The 19,034-nt window shown below is 36.8% G+C and overlaps 1 protein-coding gene across 8 annotated transcripts in view; it reads left to right on the plus strand.

Moving 5' to 3' along the window:
- MEF2C (myocyte enhancer factor 2C) overlaps positions 1-19,034 on the plus strand; it is a 141,543-nt gene that overhangs the window by 10,151 nt on the left and 112,358 nt on the right. For 5 of the 8 annotated variants that reach the window (XM_085316697.1, XM_085316626.1, XM_085316690.1 and 2 more), the window contains exon 1: positions 4,800-5,305. The gene's annotated coding sequence lies outside the window, so the exon portion shown is untranslated. Of the gene's footprint in view, positions 1-91; positions 263-816; positions 916-3,914; positions 3,934-4,799; positions 5,306-19,034 lie in introns of those variants that run through there. The other 3 variants (XM_085316635.1, XM_085316646.1, XM_085316662.1) reach the window with 3 other exon arrangements.

Consider the following 19,034-nt stretch of genomic DNA (forward strand, 5'->3'; position numbering starts at 1 on the left):
GCGGGGGCGCGGAGATGGCGGCCGGTGGCCTAGCGCGCCCGCGCTGCCGGCCGGCCTTGCGCGGAGCGCGCCGCGCCGCGCCGGGTGCTCGCGCCGCTGCAGCGAACGACCGCCAAACTCCAAATAAAGTGGAGGTACCGGTGCGGAGGCGAAGTGGTGTCTGGCCACACGGGGTGCAGGCAGAAAGCACGCCGGTCACCCCTCTAAACGGCAGCTGTCAGTGCGGCCACGCCATTGTGTCACAGCGTTCATTTGGATTTATGTAAGGACACCCTTTTCCCCCAAACTAGTGTGAAGAAAAATGGGCATTTCAATTAAAATAATTCTCCCAATGGTACTTACTGTTGCGTTCCTACAGGCAGGCCCGAGGGGAAACTTCCCTGGGTAGCTGCAGAACATACAGTAGTTTTTAAAAGAAGGAAGAAATTAATATTCGAAGCTTTAACATTTTTGCATTTGGCGCAGTCTTTTAAATTGGCATTGTTAAACAATGAACGACTACATTTTTCAAAAAGCGCATAAAAGCAGAAATAATTTTCTAAGTACCTATTGGAAGATTAGTACAGTCTAAAAATCAATAGTTTTATATTTTTATTGATAGTGTAGCATCTCTAAAGTAGGATTCAGATGGAGTTTATTACCGCTTCTGAAACTTTAAGCTACTTACAAGTGATATTCTTTTTAGGCCTAAGTGCATACCAGTAAGGACTCATATTCTTTTTATAGAAATTGTTCCATAAATCTCTTTAAATATATTTAAGTGCTATAGGTTTGCATTTAAATAATATACTACTTTTGTGCTTTTAAACATCTAAGGTGCCGAACAAGAATTGTAAACTGTGAAGTAACTACTATGGAAAAGATTAAGTAAAGCATTGGAGGCGGATGATTTTGACAATAAAGAGGGTGTATGTGGTGAGTGTTTAATATTTATTGCATTTAATATTACAAAGTACTATTTATTGTTTTCAGATTTAATGCTAAAAGCAAAGCCTGGAGAGCAAACTCTGCTGTATTATGTACTTACAGGTACACCTGTGACAAAGGCTTTCTGTAATCATTGCTTGATGTATATAACACCATTTTAGTAATGGCATGCCATTTTATTTAAAGTTCATGTGTCAGCTGTGCCTACCTTGCAAATATTTTTTTGCAATTAAATGATTTTGCAAGGAATCATGTACATCTCAGCTCTCTGCAATGGTTTATAAAGCATTTAAATTGTGTTCCTGGAATATATATTCTATTATCTTTGAAACTATCTGAATTTATAGCTTTTGTTCGTTATAAAAGCATATGGATTGAGGGAATATTCTGAATGAATGAAGAACAAATACAGTGCTGTTGAATAATCTTGTGGGGTAGATTAATCTATAGCCTCGATTTCTCTCAGGGTGGGTTGCTGTGGCAACCGCCCCAGCTCACTTTAAAATAATTTTGTAAAGCTCACTTCAAGCACTGCACCCAGCGTGGGCCAAGTTTAAAAGCAGTCAGACATGGGAAGAAGTGTTATACTCTGTTGCTCTTATAAGATAGGGAGGTGGTGGAAGAGAGCGAGGCGTGGAGTGGGGTTGAACAGAACTTTAAACAGAAAATAGAAACTAAGCCACCCCAGGGTTAAGATGCAAAGGAGGTAGATCATTGCATAGTAACCTTAGTGCTTTTCAGCTTAAATATCTTTAAATGATGTAAGATGGCAGTCTCATTTCTCCTAAGGAAAAAATACATTCAGCATTCACAAAAGAATAAAAATGGATTTTGAATATCATCTTCAAAGCAATGAATGCTTTATAAATCCACCTTGAGATAATCACACTTTAAGGGAAAGAGATAATTGGACACACTTCAGTCATCAATAAAACTTTGGGGAACTGTATTTGTAACTATTACATTTTCACTGGTGTCTCATTGTTTAAAATAGTGTGTGCATTAGATGGTGGATTAAGAAAAAAAAGTTATCAGCAGACCTACACATAACCTGTCAACAGGAAAAGGAGTAGATCTGACTCTCTTGCAAGAAATTTGAAAAGGGTCCATTTGTGGAGCATCAGTACAAGTACAGATACTAGGATGAAAGTGTTTGAAATTATTCCAAATTTTAAAATTAAATGCAGCAAAATAGAAAAATTCTAAACATTTCCAAAGATACTGCAAAATTTTGTGCCTTATCTAACCCTGAGATGAGTGAGAAAGCATGATTCCTTACCTCTTATCTGTCTGTCCATCTAGTATCTGAACCCTATTTTAAAAACTGAGGTGTCCTTTACATGGATTTGATGAATTATACTCATGACAAAAACTTGGCATGGCTTTAAGATACTCTCATATGTGAAGGTCACAACTATTTAAAGATTAGGCCACAAGAGCCTACATGGAGATGTAGTAGATGTGTTAAGCTGCTGTGTATGTTACTTTCTGAAATATTTGCCTACTCTARTAATTACTTTTAAGCTAAAATAGTATTAAAGTTCCGTCTTGCCTATTGAAGGGCAGTGTTATCAACTAGCCAGAAAACTTACTTACCCTGTACAAAAAAATTGCATGACAGTCATTTTCAATTGGAGCACAAAAGTGCAAAGGATTAACACAGTTTTCTATTTTTGCCACTAAGAAAAATATTAATATTACTGGAAAGTTAGGTGCCACACTGGGAGACCAAAACTGTCTGCAGAAAAGGCATAGTGTGGGTACAACCTATGTAACTGTTCCATATCCCTTTCCTGCTGTGTTTCATGCCAAACCTGGGGCTGAGCAAACATTTCTTTCCCAACATTGTATCGGCATCCACTGCTGACACTGCCAAGCATACGTGCCCCTCGCCACCATTTACAATGTGCTTGGCTCACCTCTGGCTGCATGATGGTCCTGGGCACATCAGTATCACTGTTGTTGCTGTTGTGGTGGTTGTTGTTGTAAGTGTATTTTACAGAATGTAACTCTCTGTCCATTAAGAGTTGCCCATTCTCTGTATCTAAATCTCATCAAGATAGAGTAGGGCATGATGAGACCCGTAGTCAGTAGAAGGTACTCTCTGGGGATCTGAGCTGAGAACAATTGCAGGCTGCATTTTAGAACTCCATTAGCTTCTTTTTGCTCTGACCGTGCTTTGAGCATCCATGTTTTGAGAAGTACAGTTGGCATTTATTCATTGACAAATATGGAACTTCAGAAGTAGGTCAGTGGCCCAGTGGGATGCATATAGGGGGAAAGACTGCAAGACCAAGAACTTATGTGAAAATCAACTAAATATATATTTATCACTGTTGTTTGAATTCGGGCTTTTGGTTTTACCAGGTGCTCTTCCCATTTCCAGTACCTTAATCTGTCACAAAAATGACGATCTGTGCCTCAGTAAAGTCTCCTGCTGCTCTCAAAGGATTGTAGAAGTTGGTTATCTGCATAAAAATTAAAACAAGTATCTGCAAAGTCCGGTTTTACTCACAAATTATTGCATGTACTTGATTTGGATTCAGACTTCCAGACAGTACGCTCCTTTCAGTCTGGTTATAAAAGCAAATGGACATATGAAAAACGTTCTGTCCTTTTGCACAGTGCATTGGGAATAGGGCATTTCTGTGGATAAGCCTGACAGGAGCCCATCTCAGACAGTWGGCTGTGATTTGGACCTGTGCAATTAAGCGAGCAGCATTTTATCTAGCCAGCATTCCTGTTTGCTCAAGGTGGCTGCTTGTTTGCTGCCCCCAACTTTGCCACCAGGATTGTTCCTGCTCCGCGCAGCGCTGCTTCCTGTGCGGCGTGCCGGGGTGAAGTCACCGGCAACTGGACCCGAGACTCRGGAGCCGCGGAGCTGGGCTGTGCGCTCCGGAGCAGCAGCCCCCGAAAGGTGCAAGGAGGTGGTGTAGGAAATGTCACGCGGGCTAAAAATACCTAGCACCGGCTGCAGACTTGCGCTGTGGAAACATTTCCAAACTGGTGAGGAAGTTGCTGGCCTGGCAGCCGCCAGCGCTGGGGGGCAGCGGCGCGGGCTGGGCTCCGCCGCCCGCGCAGCGCCCCGCGCAGCGCCCCCGCCCGCGGCGCTGCCCGGTGCCTCCCTGCGTGGCTGCGCACAGGAAAGCCGCGCTGCGCCGATGCGGAGCGTGTGCCTGGGGAGCGCGGCCGCGCAGGCTGGCGGGCGTTCGCGGGTCGCGACATCGGAGGATATTTCAAAGACGCGCCGCCCCGCAGCTCCTCGCATGCGGGCAGCGCAGCCTGGCTGGGCCAGTGTTGCCACTGGGGGATAGCGGGCGGCCTTTCCCGTTTCAGCGGCGACAGATTCAGCGGGCAGCGTTCGCTCTGCCTGTGTCCAAGCTGCCCCAGCCTGTTTCTCTCCCGCTTCTCGCAGTGCTGCTAGCGTCTTCCTGCTACTGTACCTCGCCAGAAGGGGGAAAATATGCACCGGCTCGCCGTGTTGTGTTCACTCTGTATAATAAAGGATTGTCATTAGGTTTGCGTGTGGCATATGCCATTACCCCCACCGTAAAACTAAAATTAGCAAAATGTCAGGAATGGAAAGATTGATTCACCCAAGATGCAATTATCATTTAAAAAGTGCTTGATTGAGGTGCTGATGTTCAGTGATTTATTCTGCATACCATATACATAATTAAAGTAGTGTAGTGGAGTAATTTATCAATCTAGTTTAGACTAGAGGGGCAAGGAGAGGAGCTGCTGCCGCTGCTGCTGCTCTATGTTTGTTTTATTAAAACGCTTTCGGGATCTGATCCCGCCCCCTTTTTGCAAGAGTGAAACTGATTATTTCTCCAGCTCGGGAGGAGAGAGTCATTCGTTTGGGATTGTGGGAGAGAGAGAAATAGAGACACAGAGAAGGAGAAGAAAAGGGAGGAAGAGGGAGAGAAGCAGAAAAGGACACCTCTTCAGGCGTGTAGTTTGAATCCCTTCCTTGCCTCCCCCCTTCCTCTCCGCGATGTTACAAAGGCTGTGAGCTGCTCTCCTTTTCCCATTCGCCTGCTGTCACTTCCTTCCTGGACGCTTTCAGGACGAGTCCGGTTACTTTTAATCCGACCAACAGCTCAGCCACTTTCTCCTCCTCCACGCTGCACACACACGCACAAGCACACACACACACACACACACACACACACACACAGGCACACACCAGACATCTTCTGGCTGCTTATTGGATTGACTTTGAAGGTTGTGTGTGTGATTCAAGGAGGCTGCATGTTGAACCAGGTGGTGAATATTTAAAGGCTGGAAGAGAAGTAAAGGGATTTTTTCTTTTTCCTAAGAAAGGAAAATATCTCAAGGACTAGCCTGATCATCTAAACAGCTAAATGTTTATAATGTAAGTACATGTGAAATTCAGCATTAAAGTAAAATACAGTGGGCATTGTACAGAAGCCCCATGTACGTTTCCTATTGCCTTTGAAGAATGTATCAATCGGTGTATGTGGACTGGAATTGAGGGAGAGAAAAGCTTGCAGACTTTTTAAGGGGATGATTGCACTGTCAATTGCTTTAAAGTAACTTTTCAGACAAGAAACATTGTTAAATCACTGTCTAGTCAAATTACTGCAGACTCGTCCCTATCAGTGTCATAAGTGTTTAAACTTTGATGAAGTTAGTTCACGTCATTTTTATGCTTGATAATGTAAAGTGTTTGAAGCTTATTTGGTTTTAATAGTTCACCAAATGCTATGACCTTGTAGTGCTTGCACCCTGATTTATCAGACTAAGGAAACAATCTAGTTTAAGAGTGAAACGCTCTTAAACTTCATTGTGTCATAGCTCTTCAGTTCTTGAGTTTAGGTAATGCATGCTTGTAAGTGTTTAACTTTGTGCATCTTTCATTTGAATGCTTAAGTTTGAGACGGAAAGACTCCTTTTATTGTTGTGGAGATTTAAGATATGCTTCATACCTCTATTGGAATAGTATGCTTTGGTCTTTACATAGTGCTTAGTAAAGTAATCTTTACATTTTTTAACATGAAGAAGTAGAGCTAATCAGCCTTACAGAACTGGTTATTTTAGTTGTGGTACAGTTACTTTTGGGCTGAGATAAAGTTTAATATAAATGAGGCACTGATAAGATTATTGGTGCAGTATGTAACTGTAATACTAACATATTCCATAAAACTTAGTGTGACCTTCTGTCATTTTGAAAAATAGAACAAGTATAAAGCCAATATAATAATTCCTTTTCTCAAAAACAACAACAAAAACAACAAAGCAGCACAGTGCAAAGCAAAACTCAGTGAATCACTGTGGGAACTTAAACATTATCTTTTATAGAAAAGTTCTATTTTCTTCTACTGTATATAGCAATTATTATTAGCAAATACCTGTATCCTAAAATCAAATACTGTAATACACTGCTTAAGACTAAAGATTTAAGAGAATTAAGCAGAGAAAGGCACTTTGCCAATATTTCACTGGTGATCAGAAGAGAATTGTCTTGACACAAAATGAATTTTCCTAGCACATATCTAATGATGAGCTTAATGGCAACTGCCCTAGTTTCATATCTCTACTTTAAAAGTACTGCAAGATGAATGGTGAACCAATTGTATTAGATGAAAATATGACTAGTTTTCTTTTTACTGGCACTTTTCAGGGTATTGTGGTTGAAGAGTAAAGATGTTTATATGGAATATAATAACTCTAATCCCTAGAGGCTTGGCAGGGCATGGAAATATAACCACCTGTGAACCAGTTTTAACCTCTGTATTACATTCTGATTTCCAGTCCAAACACTCAGGCAACTGACCACTTTGGGGATTTATTGTTTTGTATATTATTTTTATTACATGATTCTAGGAACTTAATAAGAAGTCAAAAAACATACAAGAGTTTCTTTATCAGTTTTACTAAAATACATATATTACTTTTTATGTGTTTTATTCTTTCTATATTCATGAATACATAATTCATATTAAGTCTAATAGTGAAGTCTCTGCTCATTCTTAAGTTCCTTTGGAAGTAATGGAAAATTTATTTGGGTAAGAACTTAAGAGAATGGCCCTTAGTTTAGTTTAGTGTCTGCATTCCTTGTAGTACAAATAATTTTATTTTTAAAACTTGATATATATATATATATATATTTTACTAATATACTTTGCATAGATTACAGAGAAAATTATAGGGCTTGAACATGAAGACTTTCTTTCACGCAAACAGTACCTACAGAACTAGTACCACTGATAACGTTGAGACTACTTGTGTGAAAGTGGACAAGTTATATGAATAATGGTTTGCGGGATCAGGCCCATGKAAGACCTAAACATAGTGCTTGTCCCACAGTTTTCTTAAGGATAGAGATTGAAGGAATATCACTTTCAATTACCTTATAAATGAGTGTAGGAGTCAGATATCCTTGTCGGCTGTTAAGATTACTTGACCAAGAAAAAAGGACACAGGCTTAAAAAAAAGTCTTGTAGGAATTGGTGCTAAATGATGAATAGTGTGTGAGATTGAAATGTTTTAGAATTATGTTCCTGAGCTGCTAATTTTGGAGTATCATATGGATAATCAGATGCATACTTACTATGAAGTTTCTTTCATTATAGTAGTCAGATAATTTTTTCTTAAAACTTTATATGGTATTCTTTTTTCACAAACTCCCTTTATTTGTGGCCCTGGAACATGTATATTTGAAGACAGAGAGACACCTATCTTAAACAGCATTGGAGTTTTTTTTTTTTAATATCTAATGCATTTTAGACAAAAAGAAAYGAACCTTTCTAAAGCTTTTTTGAAAAGTTTACCTCTGAAAAATTTTGATAGTGAGTTGAGTAACTCACTATTTAGTGTGTTAACTACATAGGAGCTAAACAGGAGTTGTATATTGAATACTTTTGCCAGTTTTGTTTCATTTTACTTTTCTCTGTAACAGGTTAATTTACTGTTCAGCAAAATAGTTCAGTTCATCTTCACAGGGAGCTAAGGAATATTTCTACGTCTCATTAAGCAAGAAGTCAGGAACTGATATTAGATGTTTGAAAGAATGATCACTTGTTTTATGATACGTTGACTCCATTTTTACCTGTTGGACATAGTTATTCCAAATTACATAATAATTAATCCAAAAATCAGACAACATAAAATGAAATTTTTTTGAAAACACTGATTATGATGATGAACATAAGTAAGGTGCTACAGAATTTCAGAAAGTTTGTGGTCTCTGCTTCAGCATTTTGACGTATAACCATAGCAGTTATTTTTGTGACATATTTTAAGCTTTTTAAGTTTTGCTGTATAATATTAATAGAGAAWTTTTTCTACATTTACATTTAGACCCTGTAGCAATTTAGACATATAAAACATAAAAAAAACCCTTACATAATTCAAAACAGCTAGAAAACTTTAGGTTTAAGATTAGGGTTAGTACCCTGGTATATTGAAAGGTTGGAAATACATTTTTCTGTATCTTATTTCAAAAGCAAAATGGGCGTAGAACTCTGGTCAGCAAGCACCACTGGTGGTACAAGTGAAAAATTGGAAAAAAAAATAATTTCTTAATTTTCTATTTTTTAAACATGGGAATTGCTGGACTCTTGTGACCAGCTTTAAGGTAATTTTCTCAGGACTGATGGTCAATTTTACATGTGGACAGGTGATTAAAAGATGGTGTCTTCAGTCCCCCACCTTAATCTCACTGTCTCATTGACTGCGATGCAATAGAGCTTGTCTGTTCACTGGGATCTGTCATCTTTAGGAAATCAGACCAGCTTATAGAGGCGATTCACAAAACCAACAGTGACAACAAAGTCTTATGTGCCTTACAAAAGAAGGATTAGGCAGTTCACATGTCATTTTGATTGGGGAGAGATAAAAGCTGATTGCTGCAGCATGGCAAGGCACACTTCAATTTCAATTGATTATTTTATAAGACAACTATAACTCTGTTGCTTAGTCATTATTAAATGCAGTTTAAAGCAAGGAAAATTCAATTTTGAGCTTATTAAGTTTGTATGACTTGATACTAGAAGGAAGAGCCACTTGTAGCATTGTTACATAATTTTTCAAAAACACTGTTTATTCATCACTTTTGGAAAACAGATTTAAAATTTAGTCTATGATTATCTTGTGATTTTTAGGAACATTTTTGCCTAGATGATATCATGCAATAGCAATTAGAAGTTCTCAAAGGACTGTACTAAATCCACAGCACTTACTCTATTAAGACCATACGTGCAGAAGCGAGTGCATAAAAGGTGTCAGTGTTTCGCAGTTTTATCAAAAAGTATTATACTGAGGAACAAGTAAGTCATCTTAGTTTAGAACTATGCTCTTATGTTTAAAAATATAATATACAGCTATACTTTGTGTTGCATCTGTGAACATAGTACTCTGACCTGAAAATAGTTAGCAAATTAAATGTCCTTTATTCAGATCAATGAGAATATAGAATTTTAGCTGTTTGCATAATTTAGTAATAACATATACCCTTTAAGATTTGGGACTATTAATGTTCCTTGATGATTACTTCTATGCTAATTTCTTACCTTTTTCTAAAAAAAAAACTCTTTTTTTTACCCAACTGATGCCTCCTAGTGTTTCACATAATAAAACACTAATGAGTCACCCATAAATGTAAACATTGTTTTTTCATTGCTTTCATCTTATGTGATACATAAAATTAATATTTATGTATTTAATTTTGTGTATGTTTTTATAATCAAACCAGAGACTCCTGTAAACTGAGATGTTTCATCTTAATGGACACTACAAAGCACATTTCAATTTTCTTTGCTTCCAGCTTTGTCTAGCTATATTTTGAAAAGTCTGTATCATGCGTAGCATATATTCCCCTTTTCTTTTTCCCTTTTGTTTCCCATGTTCATTAGACTACTTTTCAACAACATATTATAGGTCTCAAATGGGAATTTAAGAAGTTTTGGTAGGATTGTGTTTCCAAAAGTGGGCTCTTGGAAATAGGCAATAAATAGAAGTGTTTGAAATAACCCGCAGTACCTCACAGCCAAGTAAAATGAGAAAAAAAGATTATTTTGAGACACGGTCGTTTACTGTAGTCCTTAAAGAATAGTTAATTTGTCACATTCTGTAAATGTTCTTTGTTATTTTAATGCCATATAAACAAGAAAAAACTGTATTAGGCAAGTTTTCAAGTGTGCAAAACATGCACCTTACACTTTCAATGGTAGAAGGGGATGTCCAGTACCTCTGAAACTGTATTTCTGTGTGTAAATTATTGAAACAGAACTTGGAGTGCTAAAGACTGAAATATAATGTCCTTTTCTTACAAGTTCAGTCTGGCCATTGAACTCATGCATACCTGAGAAAGCATTCAATTATATTAGATTTATATCATACAACAGTAGATTTTTTTTTTTTGAGGGGAGGATGTAATTTTCAAAAAGTTACCAAGCATCAATGTGACAAAATATAACTTACGGGCTGTGGCTGTGTATTTGAACTGTCAGATACACTCTTAACAGGATAAAGAAGCAGCGAAGGCTGAGAGCACTTTTTGCACTTTTTAATGTCACACATTTTTCTGTAAAGTATGAGATCAATTTAATGATAACATCAGAAATATAACCTGTTATTGTAAAGCTTTCAAGAAAGGCAAGATCTCCTAGATACTTGTTCTACAAAGCAAATTTCAAAGAGAAATTAAGTGATTTTACAATAAAAAATCGTAAGTTTACTGGTTAGTGATGAAAATCTGTGGTAATATGGTAAATTTAGATGCCTACATGCATACAAAATATTTTTTCCTGCTGAATACAGAGAGTTAAATCTACACATGCAGATCTTGGCTGTGAATTGCTGCTTGGTTTTAAAACAGGTAAAAAATCCAGGTTTTAGGATTGTGCTCTGCCATCACCCATGTTTGTCTCACATTTTTCCTCCATTAATTTTAAACTAGAAGGAGGCAGTTTGGGGATCTGCCATTTATTTAACTAAACATCGAATAGTATCCTATCCTGTAAACTTTCTTGCATCTTGAAAGCATTTCAGAGTATGCAAATGGCATTCATTGTTCAGCCAGGACAGTTAACATGCTAAAGCAATAGAGTTTTCTCATGAGTTAGTTACATTGCTTCTTCTCTTGAAAAGAGAAAGTAAATTTGAAAGAGGAGAGAAGCATAGAGAAGAATCTTTAAGGCAGCTATAGGACTGTTATTTAAACAGACCTCTACTAAGAAGCTTCTTTTTTTTTTTTTTTTTTTTTTAATAAATGTATTTAGATTGTAGAAAAACATCCTAGGAAATTCCAGAAGTATGCCATCTGACTTGAGAATTGTTTATTTGAATATTATCTGGAATAAAGTTTTTTGCAAGTTGGATTCAGTAATCCAACCATCCAGGTCACTAGCCTGGGTCCCTTTTGTAATTCCTAAACCAGCTGCTTTAGCAGGGTAGATGTGCTTATCTCTGCCTCCTGCCACCTTCTCTGACATGAGAGGGCTTTGAGAGTTTGAGCATAGAGAGCTTCAGAGATCACCACCAACAGAGTAGGTCCTGGGAAGTCAAAATCTACTGCCTTGAGTTAACCATAGGGCAGTCCACAGATTACGAATGGAATAGAACAGATGGCATAAAAATCCTATGCTTCCCATTCCCAGGTTATAAAGCACCACTCATCTGAAACTTAGAATTCAACCCAATAGATCTTTTCTGATTCTTTTTTTTTTTTTCAACTATATAATTGATTAAGTAAAGTTTATCATGAAAATTATTATTAACCACATGCATGTGTTCCTGTAAGGAATTTATGTAAGACATTACTGTCTTCTAGTTCTCATGCCGTGATCACAAGATGTGCAGTTAAGCAAACTCAGTTAGAAATAGCATTATGTATGATTACTTTTGTAGATACAGGACGCATGTCATTTCTGGAACCAACACTCAGTTAAATTTCAGTATTTACTTTTAAGCAGTCAATCAATAGCCGTTAGCAAAATATGTACAAAGGACAAGGAGGGAGGATTGTGAAATTGTTTATAAAACATATCTGCAAAAGTAAACATAATGCAGAACAGTGTCCACGTGAAATGTTACTTTTAGTAATTTAAGTAACAAGTAACATAGTAGCACATGTTATTATTTAATTTCTAATAAATTCTTCCTCCTATGACAAAGGCATTGTGGTATGTCATTCTATTTGAAATAATGGTGCATTATTTTAATCCCAGTAACTCTTAGTTGTTGAATGATCGGCACARAAGTATTTCAGAACGTATCTAGCAGTGCAGGATGCTTGAGGAAGGCACTTTTCATTTAAAAATTCCATATGGAATTCCCAGTGGAGATTATTTTAGATCATTTCTTTGGGGCTAGGTGTAAAGGCTGTCCCTGAAGATGGTGGGTCTCAGGGAAATCACAGGAAACTGAGGTTCTGTAGCCCTCCTACAGCACTAGCCGGGCGACCCTTTCATCCTGGCAGCTTAGCCTTGCGCATGTGCTGCCAGGAGCTCCCCTCTGGTTGCAGAAAAGTTAGTACACTTAGAGGATATTTGGAGAAACTACTAGGAGATAGCTTATTCTGATCACTTATTCTTAGGCCTACTTCATCCCTTTCTTGAATGTAGCTCCTGTCAATACTGAACGTGAGGAGTGGGAGAATGAGTGTGAAAGAGGAAGGCTCCTAGGAAGATGAAGACAAATGTCGCTCTGCAGTGTTTGGAAAGGTGGTATCCAAACAGAGGAGAGTGGACAATATGCTGTGGTCAAACTTGAAACCTTAATCTTGCAGACTTTCTTCAAACGTATTTCCTATTGAAGTGTATAGAATTTGGCTTGCTATGAATAAGCCTTAATTATAGTGGACGTAGGGCAACAGTTTTAACAAAATAATAACAATGATTATTTAAATGTGTTTTATACTATGAGGTGATCTTTGAAGCATTATTTGATGATATCCTGTTTTGCCCACAGACTGCTGGAAAAGTGGTCTGTTCTTCTTTYATCTTGTGTATAAGATACGGATAAAGAATTGATTAAACAGTATAATGAGAAAAAGTCAGCTCATTACCCTGCTGCAATATACGAARTAAGTGTGAAACTGCACATTTATCCAAACCTCTATATGACACGTATTTTATGTTAGAATACTGAGCCAGAGAATGTGTCCTCGCAGTGGCACACAAAAAGTACAGCTTTATCCGAAACACACATACATAAATTTTAGAGATCAGAAATATGACCCTAAATATTAGCAAGAGCCTACATACCAGCAGACTCATTTGAAACTAAGAATGAAACAGAATTTTATTAAAGTTCCTAAAGGTAAACATTTAAAAAAGTAACCCAGGGCAGATGAATTACTAGTGCTTTTATTTGTATGTGACGTGTTGTTAGCAATTGGAAATAATTTAAAATCATATTTTGAAAATGTATATTAATTAGAATATAACATTCCTGCTTTTTCTTAAAAGAAAGCATGATGGAATGATTGACGAACTACCTAATTAAAGCAGAACTGCCAGTGATTTTATGTACAGAGATGGAGAATGCCTACCTTTATGCTTGATAGGCAGAAATCTGCATATCTTCACTGAGAGAACAAAATAGACTTATTCCAGCTAAGTATATGATGCTTCTGTTTTATTGTTGCTGCTACAATTAAAAATATATATATGTACAGGACAGAAACAGAAGAATGTTTCTCTACATTTTTAATAACATTTTTGGTATACAAGTTGAAAATTAGGGTAATATTTTTGTATTTTTTTCCAAAATTTGATATTGATAAGGCAAAATGAGGGTATATATTTAGTACAAGTTCCAGTGCTTAAATCCCCGTCCAGAAAAATTATGATTAGTTCAGTTATACTTCTAGCAGTTATTTGTCATGGGCTTGATATTACATTCTTTGATGATCAGCAGAATGGTCCGTCTKGAATGCATAGCTTACTGAGTTATCTTTCTGGAAAGTTCGTATGTTAAAAAAATGTATCAGGCATAAGATAGAGCGGCGATAGTTATAATGTGAATCCTTATGACAGGTGCAGAGAAGATAATGGAAGAAATGTTATTTTTGCATGGAGTTTTATTACTGTTAGGAATTTTTTCCTACTTCTAATCCTGCAGAAGAATACTTCTCTGAATGCACCTGGATTTCTCAAAGGAAGCAGAGTGTGTTCTTTGTTTAATTTTTTTTTCTATCACTTAATAGCAATGTGAAATAATACATGATGCAGCAAAGAGGCATGACACAAAATAAAGATATTCTGGTCTGTTTTGAAGAGCAGTACTTGTCATGTATCTGGACAAGTGGTGATTTTCTGGTGCTGCCTTCTGTTACAAGTCACTAAATGTCATCTGTAAAGCAGTAGCGCTATGTTCTACCACATTTTTCCATATAAGATTAAAGAGAAACCTGTTGTGAGACCATCAGTTCTTTGACTACCCCAGACAGGACCTGGTATAGCAGTTCTCCAGATTTCTGATAAAATGTAATTTTGAGGATGACCAGAAAGTATTTGTTCTCTCCTTTTACTCTACTGTTTTCCAGATGTGATTGGAAAAAGGAAGCTATTCCACAAATGCATCAGAAGATTGCTCTATAATTTAAACATCATCCTAAAAATAGAGCTTCCATGTTTGATAGAGATTAATTCAAAATACAATGTAGATATTTCAGAGATCTCTTTAACATCACAAAGAAAACTGTAGCAGAATAGTTTTGTGAAGATTCCTCTGCTGATACTTGCAAAAAAAGACTTTCAGCAGCATCCTATTTTCATATGTTGCTCTAAATGCTAATCTTAAATTCAGAATGATTAAACAAAAATCTACTACCATGCATGCATAGAGAGTACACTTTAAATATAAAGTGATCTAAATGAGATATCTGAGATTAAAATACGTCTTTTTTATTGACAAAGTGAACATTCCGTAAATTCGGCTCTGAAAATGTGCTCCAAATTTTAAACATTCTTGAATGTGATAATATCCAATGCTACTTGCAACCCATCAGTGCTGATTTCCAAAAAGACTGGGAAGAGGAATCCTTTAATATGAATTACCAAACTTCACAATAAAAGATGAATTTTTAAAATATATTGTATATCTTAAACTTGTGAATTAACTAATTGTCATCCCTGAAAAGGTTCTTCTACTATATTTAAGGCAATAGAAACAAGGTGAAAAGGTGTGCAAATAAAGTGCAGAATCTGCATAGTGATCCAATGCATAGGATGCAAGACAGTGACTCAAAACCTTTAAATTTAATTTTAAATTCAGCTACAAACTTATTTTGTGCAAGTCTGTTATTCAAGGAGTCTCAGTTCTCCACAGGCAAACAGGGATGAAAACTGGCGACTTCAATGATATGCTGTAGAAGCTAAAATCTGTTCAGGGTGCCTGGATGCACCTACATGGATTAGAAAGGACTTAGGGCTAGATGAAAAAAAAAATGAGTTTAGGTTTTACTTTGCTACACGTCTTCTTGTCTATTGGAATCCATGACTCCAGATTAAGTATATAAATTCTTAATAACCACTGGTTTAACTTTTACAGCACAAATGCAGGATCTGAGAAACCTATTTTGAAATCCTTCCTACTCTCAATTTGGAGCAATTCACAGAAAATGTGATTCTCTCTTAGCCTTAATCTGTTGGCTATAGCATATTCTGGAAGAAAGCTACCCTTCGGTTCCCATTTTGAGGCCATCTTATTTTTGCATAGATAATTAAATACTCATTAAATGGAGTACTGTAATTGAATCATGTTCCACTGGAATGCCATAGCTCCTTAGCTATTGAGTTGGTCTCTTGTAATCTTTTCTCTCTCATCCTCAAAAAATACAAATCCTTCTGTGTTTCTAGTCCATAATATAGCTTAAAACTAGTTTAAGTAGCTCCTTTCCATGCAATAATTTCTGTTACATTGTCTGAAAAGTCTGATTTTTCTTTGTAAAACACAATGCATAAGGAAGAACATGCCTTTTATTTTTACATTTAGGCATGTATTCATCTAAATATGTGAAACTACTTCTTTAACAAATACTTTAGTGTYAGCCTTTGGTAATTTTTAGTGGTCTCATTCTTTCACTTGAGTTTGTTTCTTGAACTGAGACATATCATGCCTAGCAGAGTTGTGAAATCTAGGGAGAGGAATTAAGAACATGAAGAGAAGCTTGGATATGAGGACGATGAACATGCTATAAATGACTAATGGATTGATTATAGATTGTTTAAGACAGAAGCACCTTTTTAAGGTGAGATAAATTGCTCAGGGTATCCGAGAATGTTAAATAAATAAACCTTTTATGAGAACAAATAATTCAAAAGTAATTGTTACAGGGCCGATCTCAGTTATCCGCAGTGGAGCTTGGGTGGTCCTTTAGGAAAGACCTTGTGGCCTAGCACACATGCCTCTTCAGCCACTTTCTTGGACAGTTAATGTTACTGTGTTGAATATATGTGTGTGAATCCAAAGCTGACTTCCTGACTGCATTATTTTGCTTGTATAAATGAAGAAGAAAAACATCTCTGGTTAAAAAGTTGTACAGATATTCATTCTTACCCAGTATTTATCTAAGAGCTACATGATCTTGAAATAGCTTATTGGCAGTAAAATTGTGCTGCTTCTCCCTTTTTTTCCCACTATAATAGTGAAATTCTGATTTSACAAAGAAAACTTACATACAAAGATATTAATACGATTATTTAACAGTATCACAGGTGTAATTGAATACGTGAAACTATGTCCTTTGCTCATGTATTCTGACTTGATGTGACAATCTACTAAAAGCTGCTTTTTATACAGAATTATCATTCATTCTGTTAATTAACATCCACCTCTTTTTCTCAGTTTCACTCTGACTCCATTTCCAAACTCATTAGAAACAGAAATACTACTTGGATAAAACTTTTCAAAAGAAGATATCCTTATCTTCTCTTCCGGACCACACTTATGGTACTGAGGAGAATACGTGGAGGTCTRTTTCTTTGATCAAGAGCATTACAAGCAGACTTAGGAAGTTTTTAAAGTTTCCCTTTGGGGATTATAAGATGTATGTGTGTGGTGCCGTTCACACATTCTGAAATGAGCTGGAACCTCAAGGTGCTGTTCTGGACCTTCTCTCAGGCTAGGAAAGTATAGGTTTCTCTTGATATATATGAGTTTTTAGAATATCAAGTCATTCCGTTTTGCTAATGCGATTCTGAAATACCACGAGAATATTAGGAAATCACTGCATATGGAATACATAACAGGCTGAAACTGTTGGCCTCATGAGGCTTCCAGATGCTCTAAATAGATGTCTTTTGCTGTTCAGACCATTAGGTGCTATACTAATCTTTACTCAGCTGGCAGTCATATCTTATTGCTGATATATTAGGCAAAAATGGATATCATTGTAAAATTTGGAAGAGTTTATATGTGCTTGTAATTAGAATACAATTTTCTTAAAACAAACAAACAAATAAACAAAAAACTTTCCACATCTATTTATTCTGTCTTCAAGGGATTGACCAAAGGGAAATGATGTGATTTTCCCATAACACCTAGATTATAGGATTTATTTTGGAGACTCCAGAGAATTCCTAAGTTCATTCCTGAAAAGTACACAGTTCTGCTGACATGATGAGTCAATCTGGSATTGTTTTTTAACCATTAGTGAAGAATAGATTCTGCTTTTATATGAGCTTACACAGTTACCGTTATTTGTAGTGGAAGTTCTGTACTGAAGACTGTAATTCATTGATCCATTTTAGAGCCGTCTTGGGCTCTCAATCCATATAGCCAACAGTAAAACTTGAGAAGCTGCAAGCAGGAACAGCAAAGCTGACTCAGTCACCATTTGTGCTAATTTAACTTGTCAGGCTCACTAGTTCTGTAATGCTAGAGTACTAGAAGGGAATTTGTTTAATGTCAGTTTTAACTATAACAACATTTTTGGCTGCAAGCATAACTAAGTGCAGGAAGGATATTCTAGCATTTAGGATGGCAGCCTGGATTTAGGCGGTGTGGATTTAACTCCTTCTTCCAGAACATATTTTATATGACTGTGAGGAGTTCGCTTTGTGGATGCGTCAATTCCTTGACTGTTAAATGAGGGTGATATTTCCCCGAAGCAAATTCTACGGCACCCAGACACTGTGGGAATGGTGGCCATATGAGTACTGTAGGGAGTAAACAAGACAATGTACAGTATAAATATGTAGTTTCTTTTACAAAGTTACACTACAAAGTAAAGCAYGCAGGCTGCAACAGACTCTTAGATAACTTCACTTTTGTTAGACTATTTTAATTAAAGTTTAGAACTTTCTGCTTCTTTCTGTCCATTTTTCTTCTACTTCTTCTTTAGTTGTTGTGCCAAGGTATCCATGTGTGTTTCTTCCACTGTCATCTGGCTCCTTCCCAGCAGATGCACACAATCTGTTTTGCTGTCACTGACAGGGCTCAGTTTATGGAAAGAATGTGACAGAACATGCTGCTGTAGTCACTTGTACAGGGTTCTCTTTTCTAAAAAGTAACTGAGAATAAATGCATTCTTTTTATTTTTTACATATGGTACAGTCATGGGGTTTTATCTAGGCTACTCTGCATCAAGTTAAACTGGATATTTGTTTAATGTTTTAGCTTTTAGAAATTCCTACTTTATGAATTATAGATTGCAAGTAATGTATATAGAAAATCATCACACTACAGTCAGCAAACCTCTCTGTTTCAAGTGGTGGCAGTTACTCCCAGCCATTCTGGAGTAAATGTTGTAATAGTCCCCATATTTATTTAGAAAATATTATACTCTTTCTTTTAAATTTTACATTCCAATTTATAAATATTGCTGATGACCTAAAAATCTGGAATCGTAAGCATGTGAAGCATACAAAAGGATATTGTACAAGAGTATACTCCTCCATATAAAAGGTACTTGTCCAGTAAGAGGTTAAGTAGCCTAAAATAGCAATATGTAATTTGACCATTTTAGACTTTGTTGCCTTAAGAAAAAAATCTTTAGAAACTTATTGTTGCCACTTACTGTCATACTGTGGTAACAGCTACAGAGATCAGGGACTGGGTGCTGTGCAAATATGCATTAATGGACAGCTTCTGCCTTAAAGAATTAAGGGTATAACCAAACAAGGTAAACAGAG

This window comes from Rhea americana, unplaced genomic scaffold (genome assembly GCF_003343005.1).
Source record: "Rhea americana isolate MKP2758 unplaced genomic scaffold, rheAme1 scaffold_114, whole genome shotgun sequence".
Lineage (NCBI taxonomy): Eukaryota > Metazoa > Chordata > Aves > Rheiformes > Rheidae > Rhea > Rhea americana.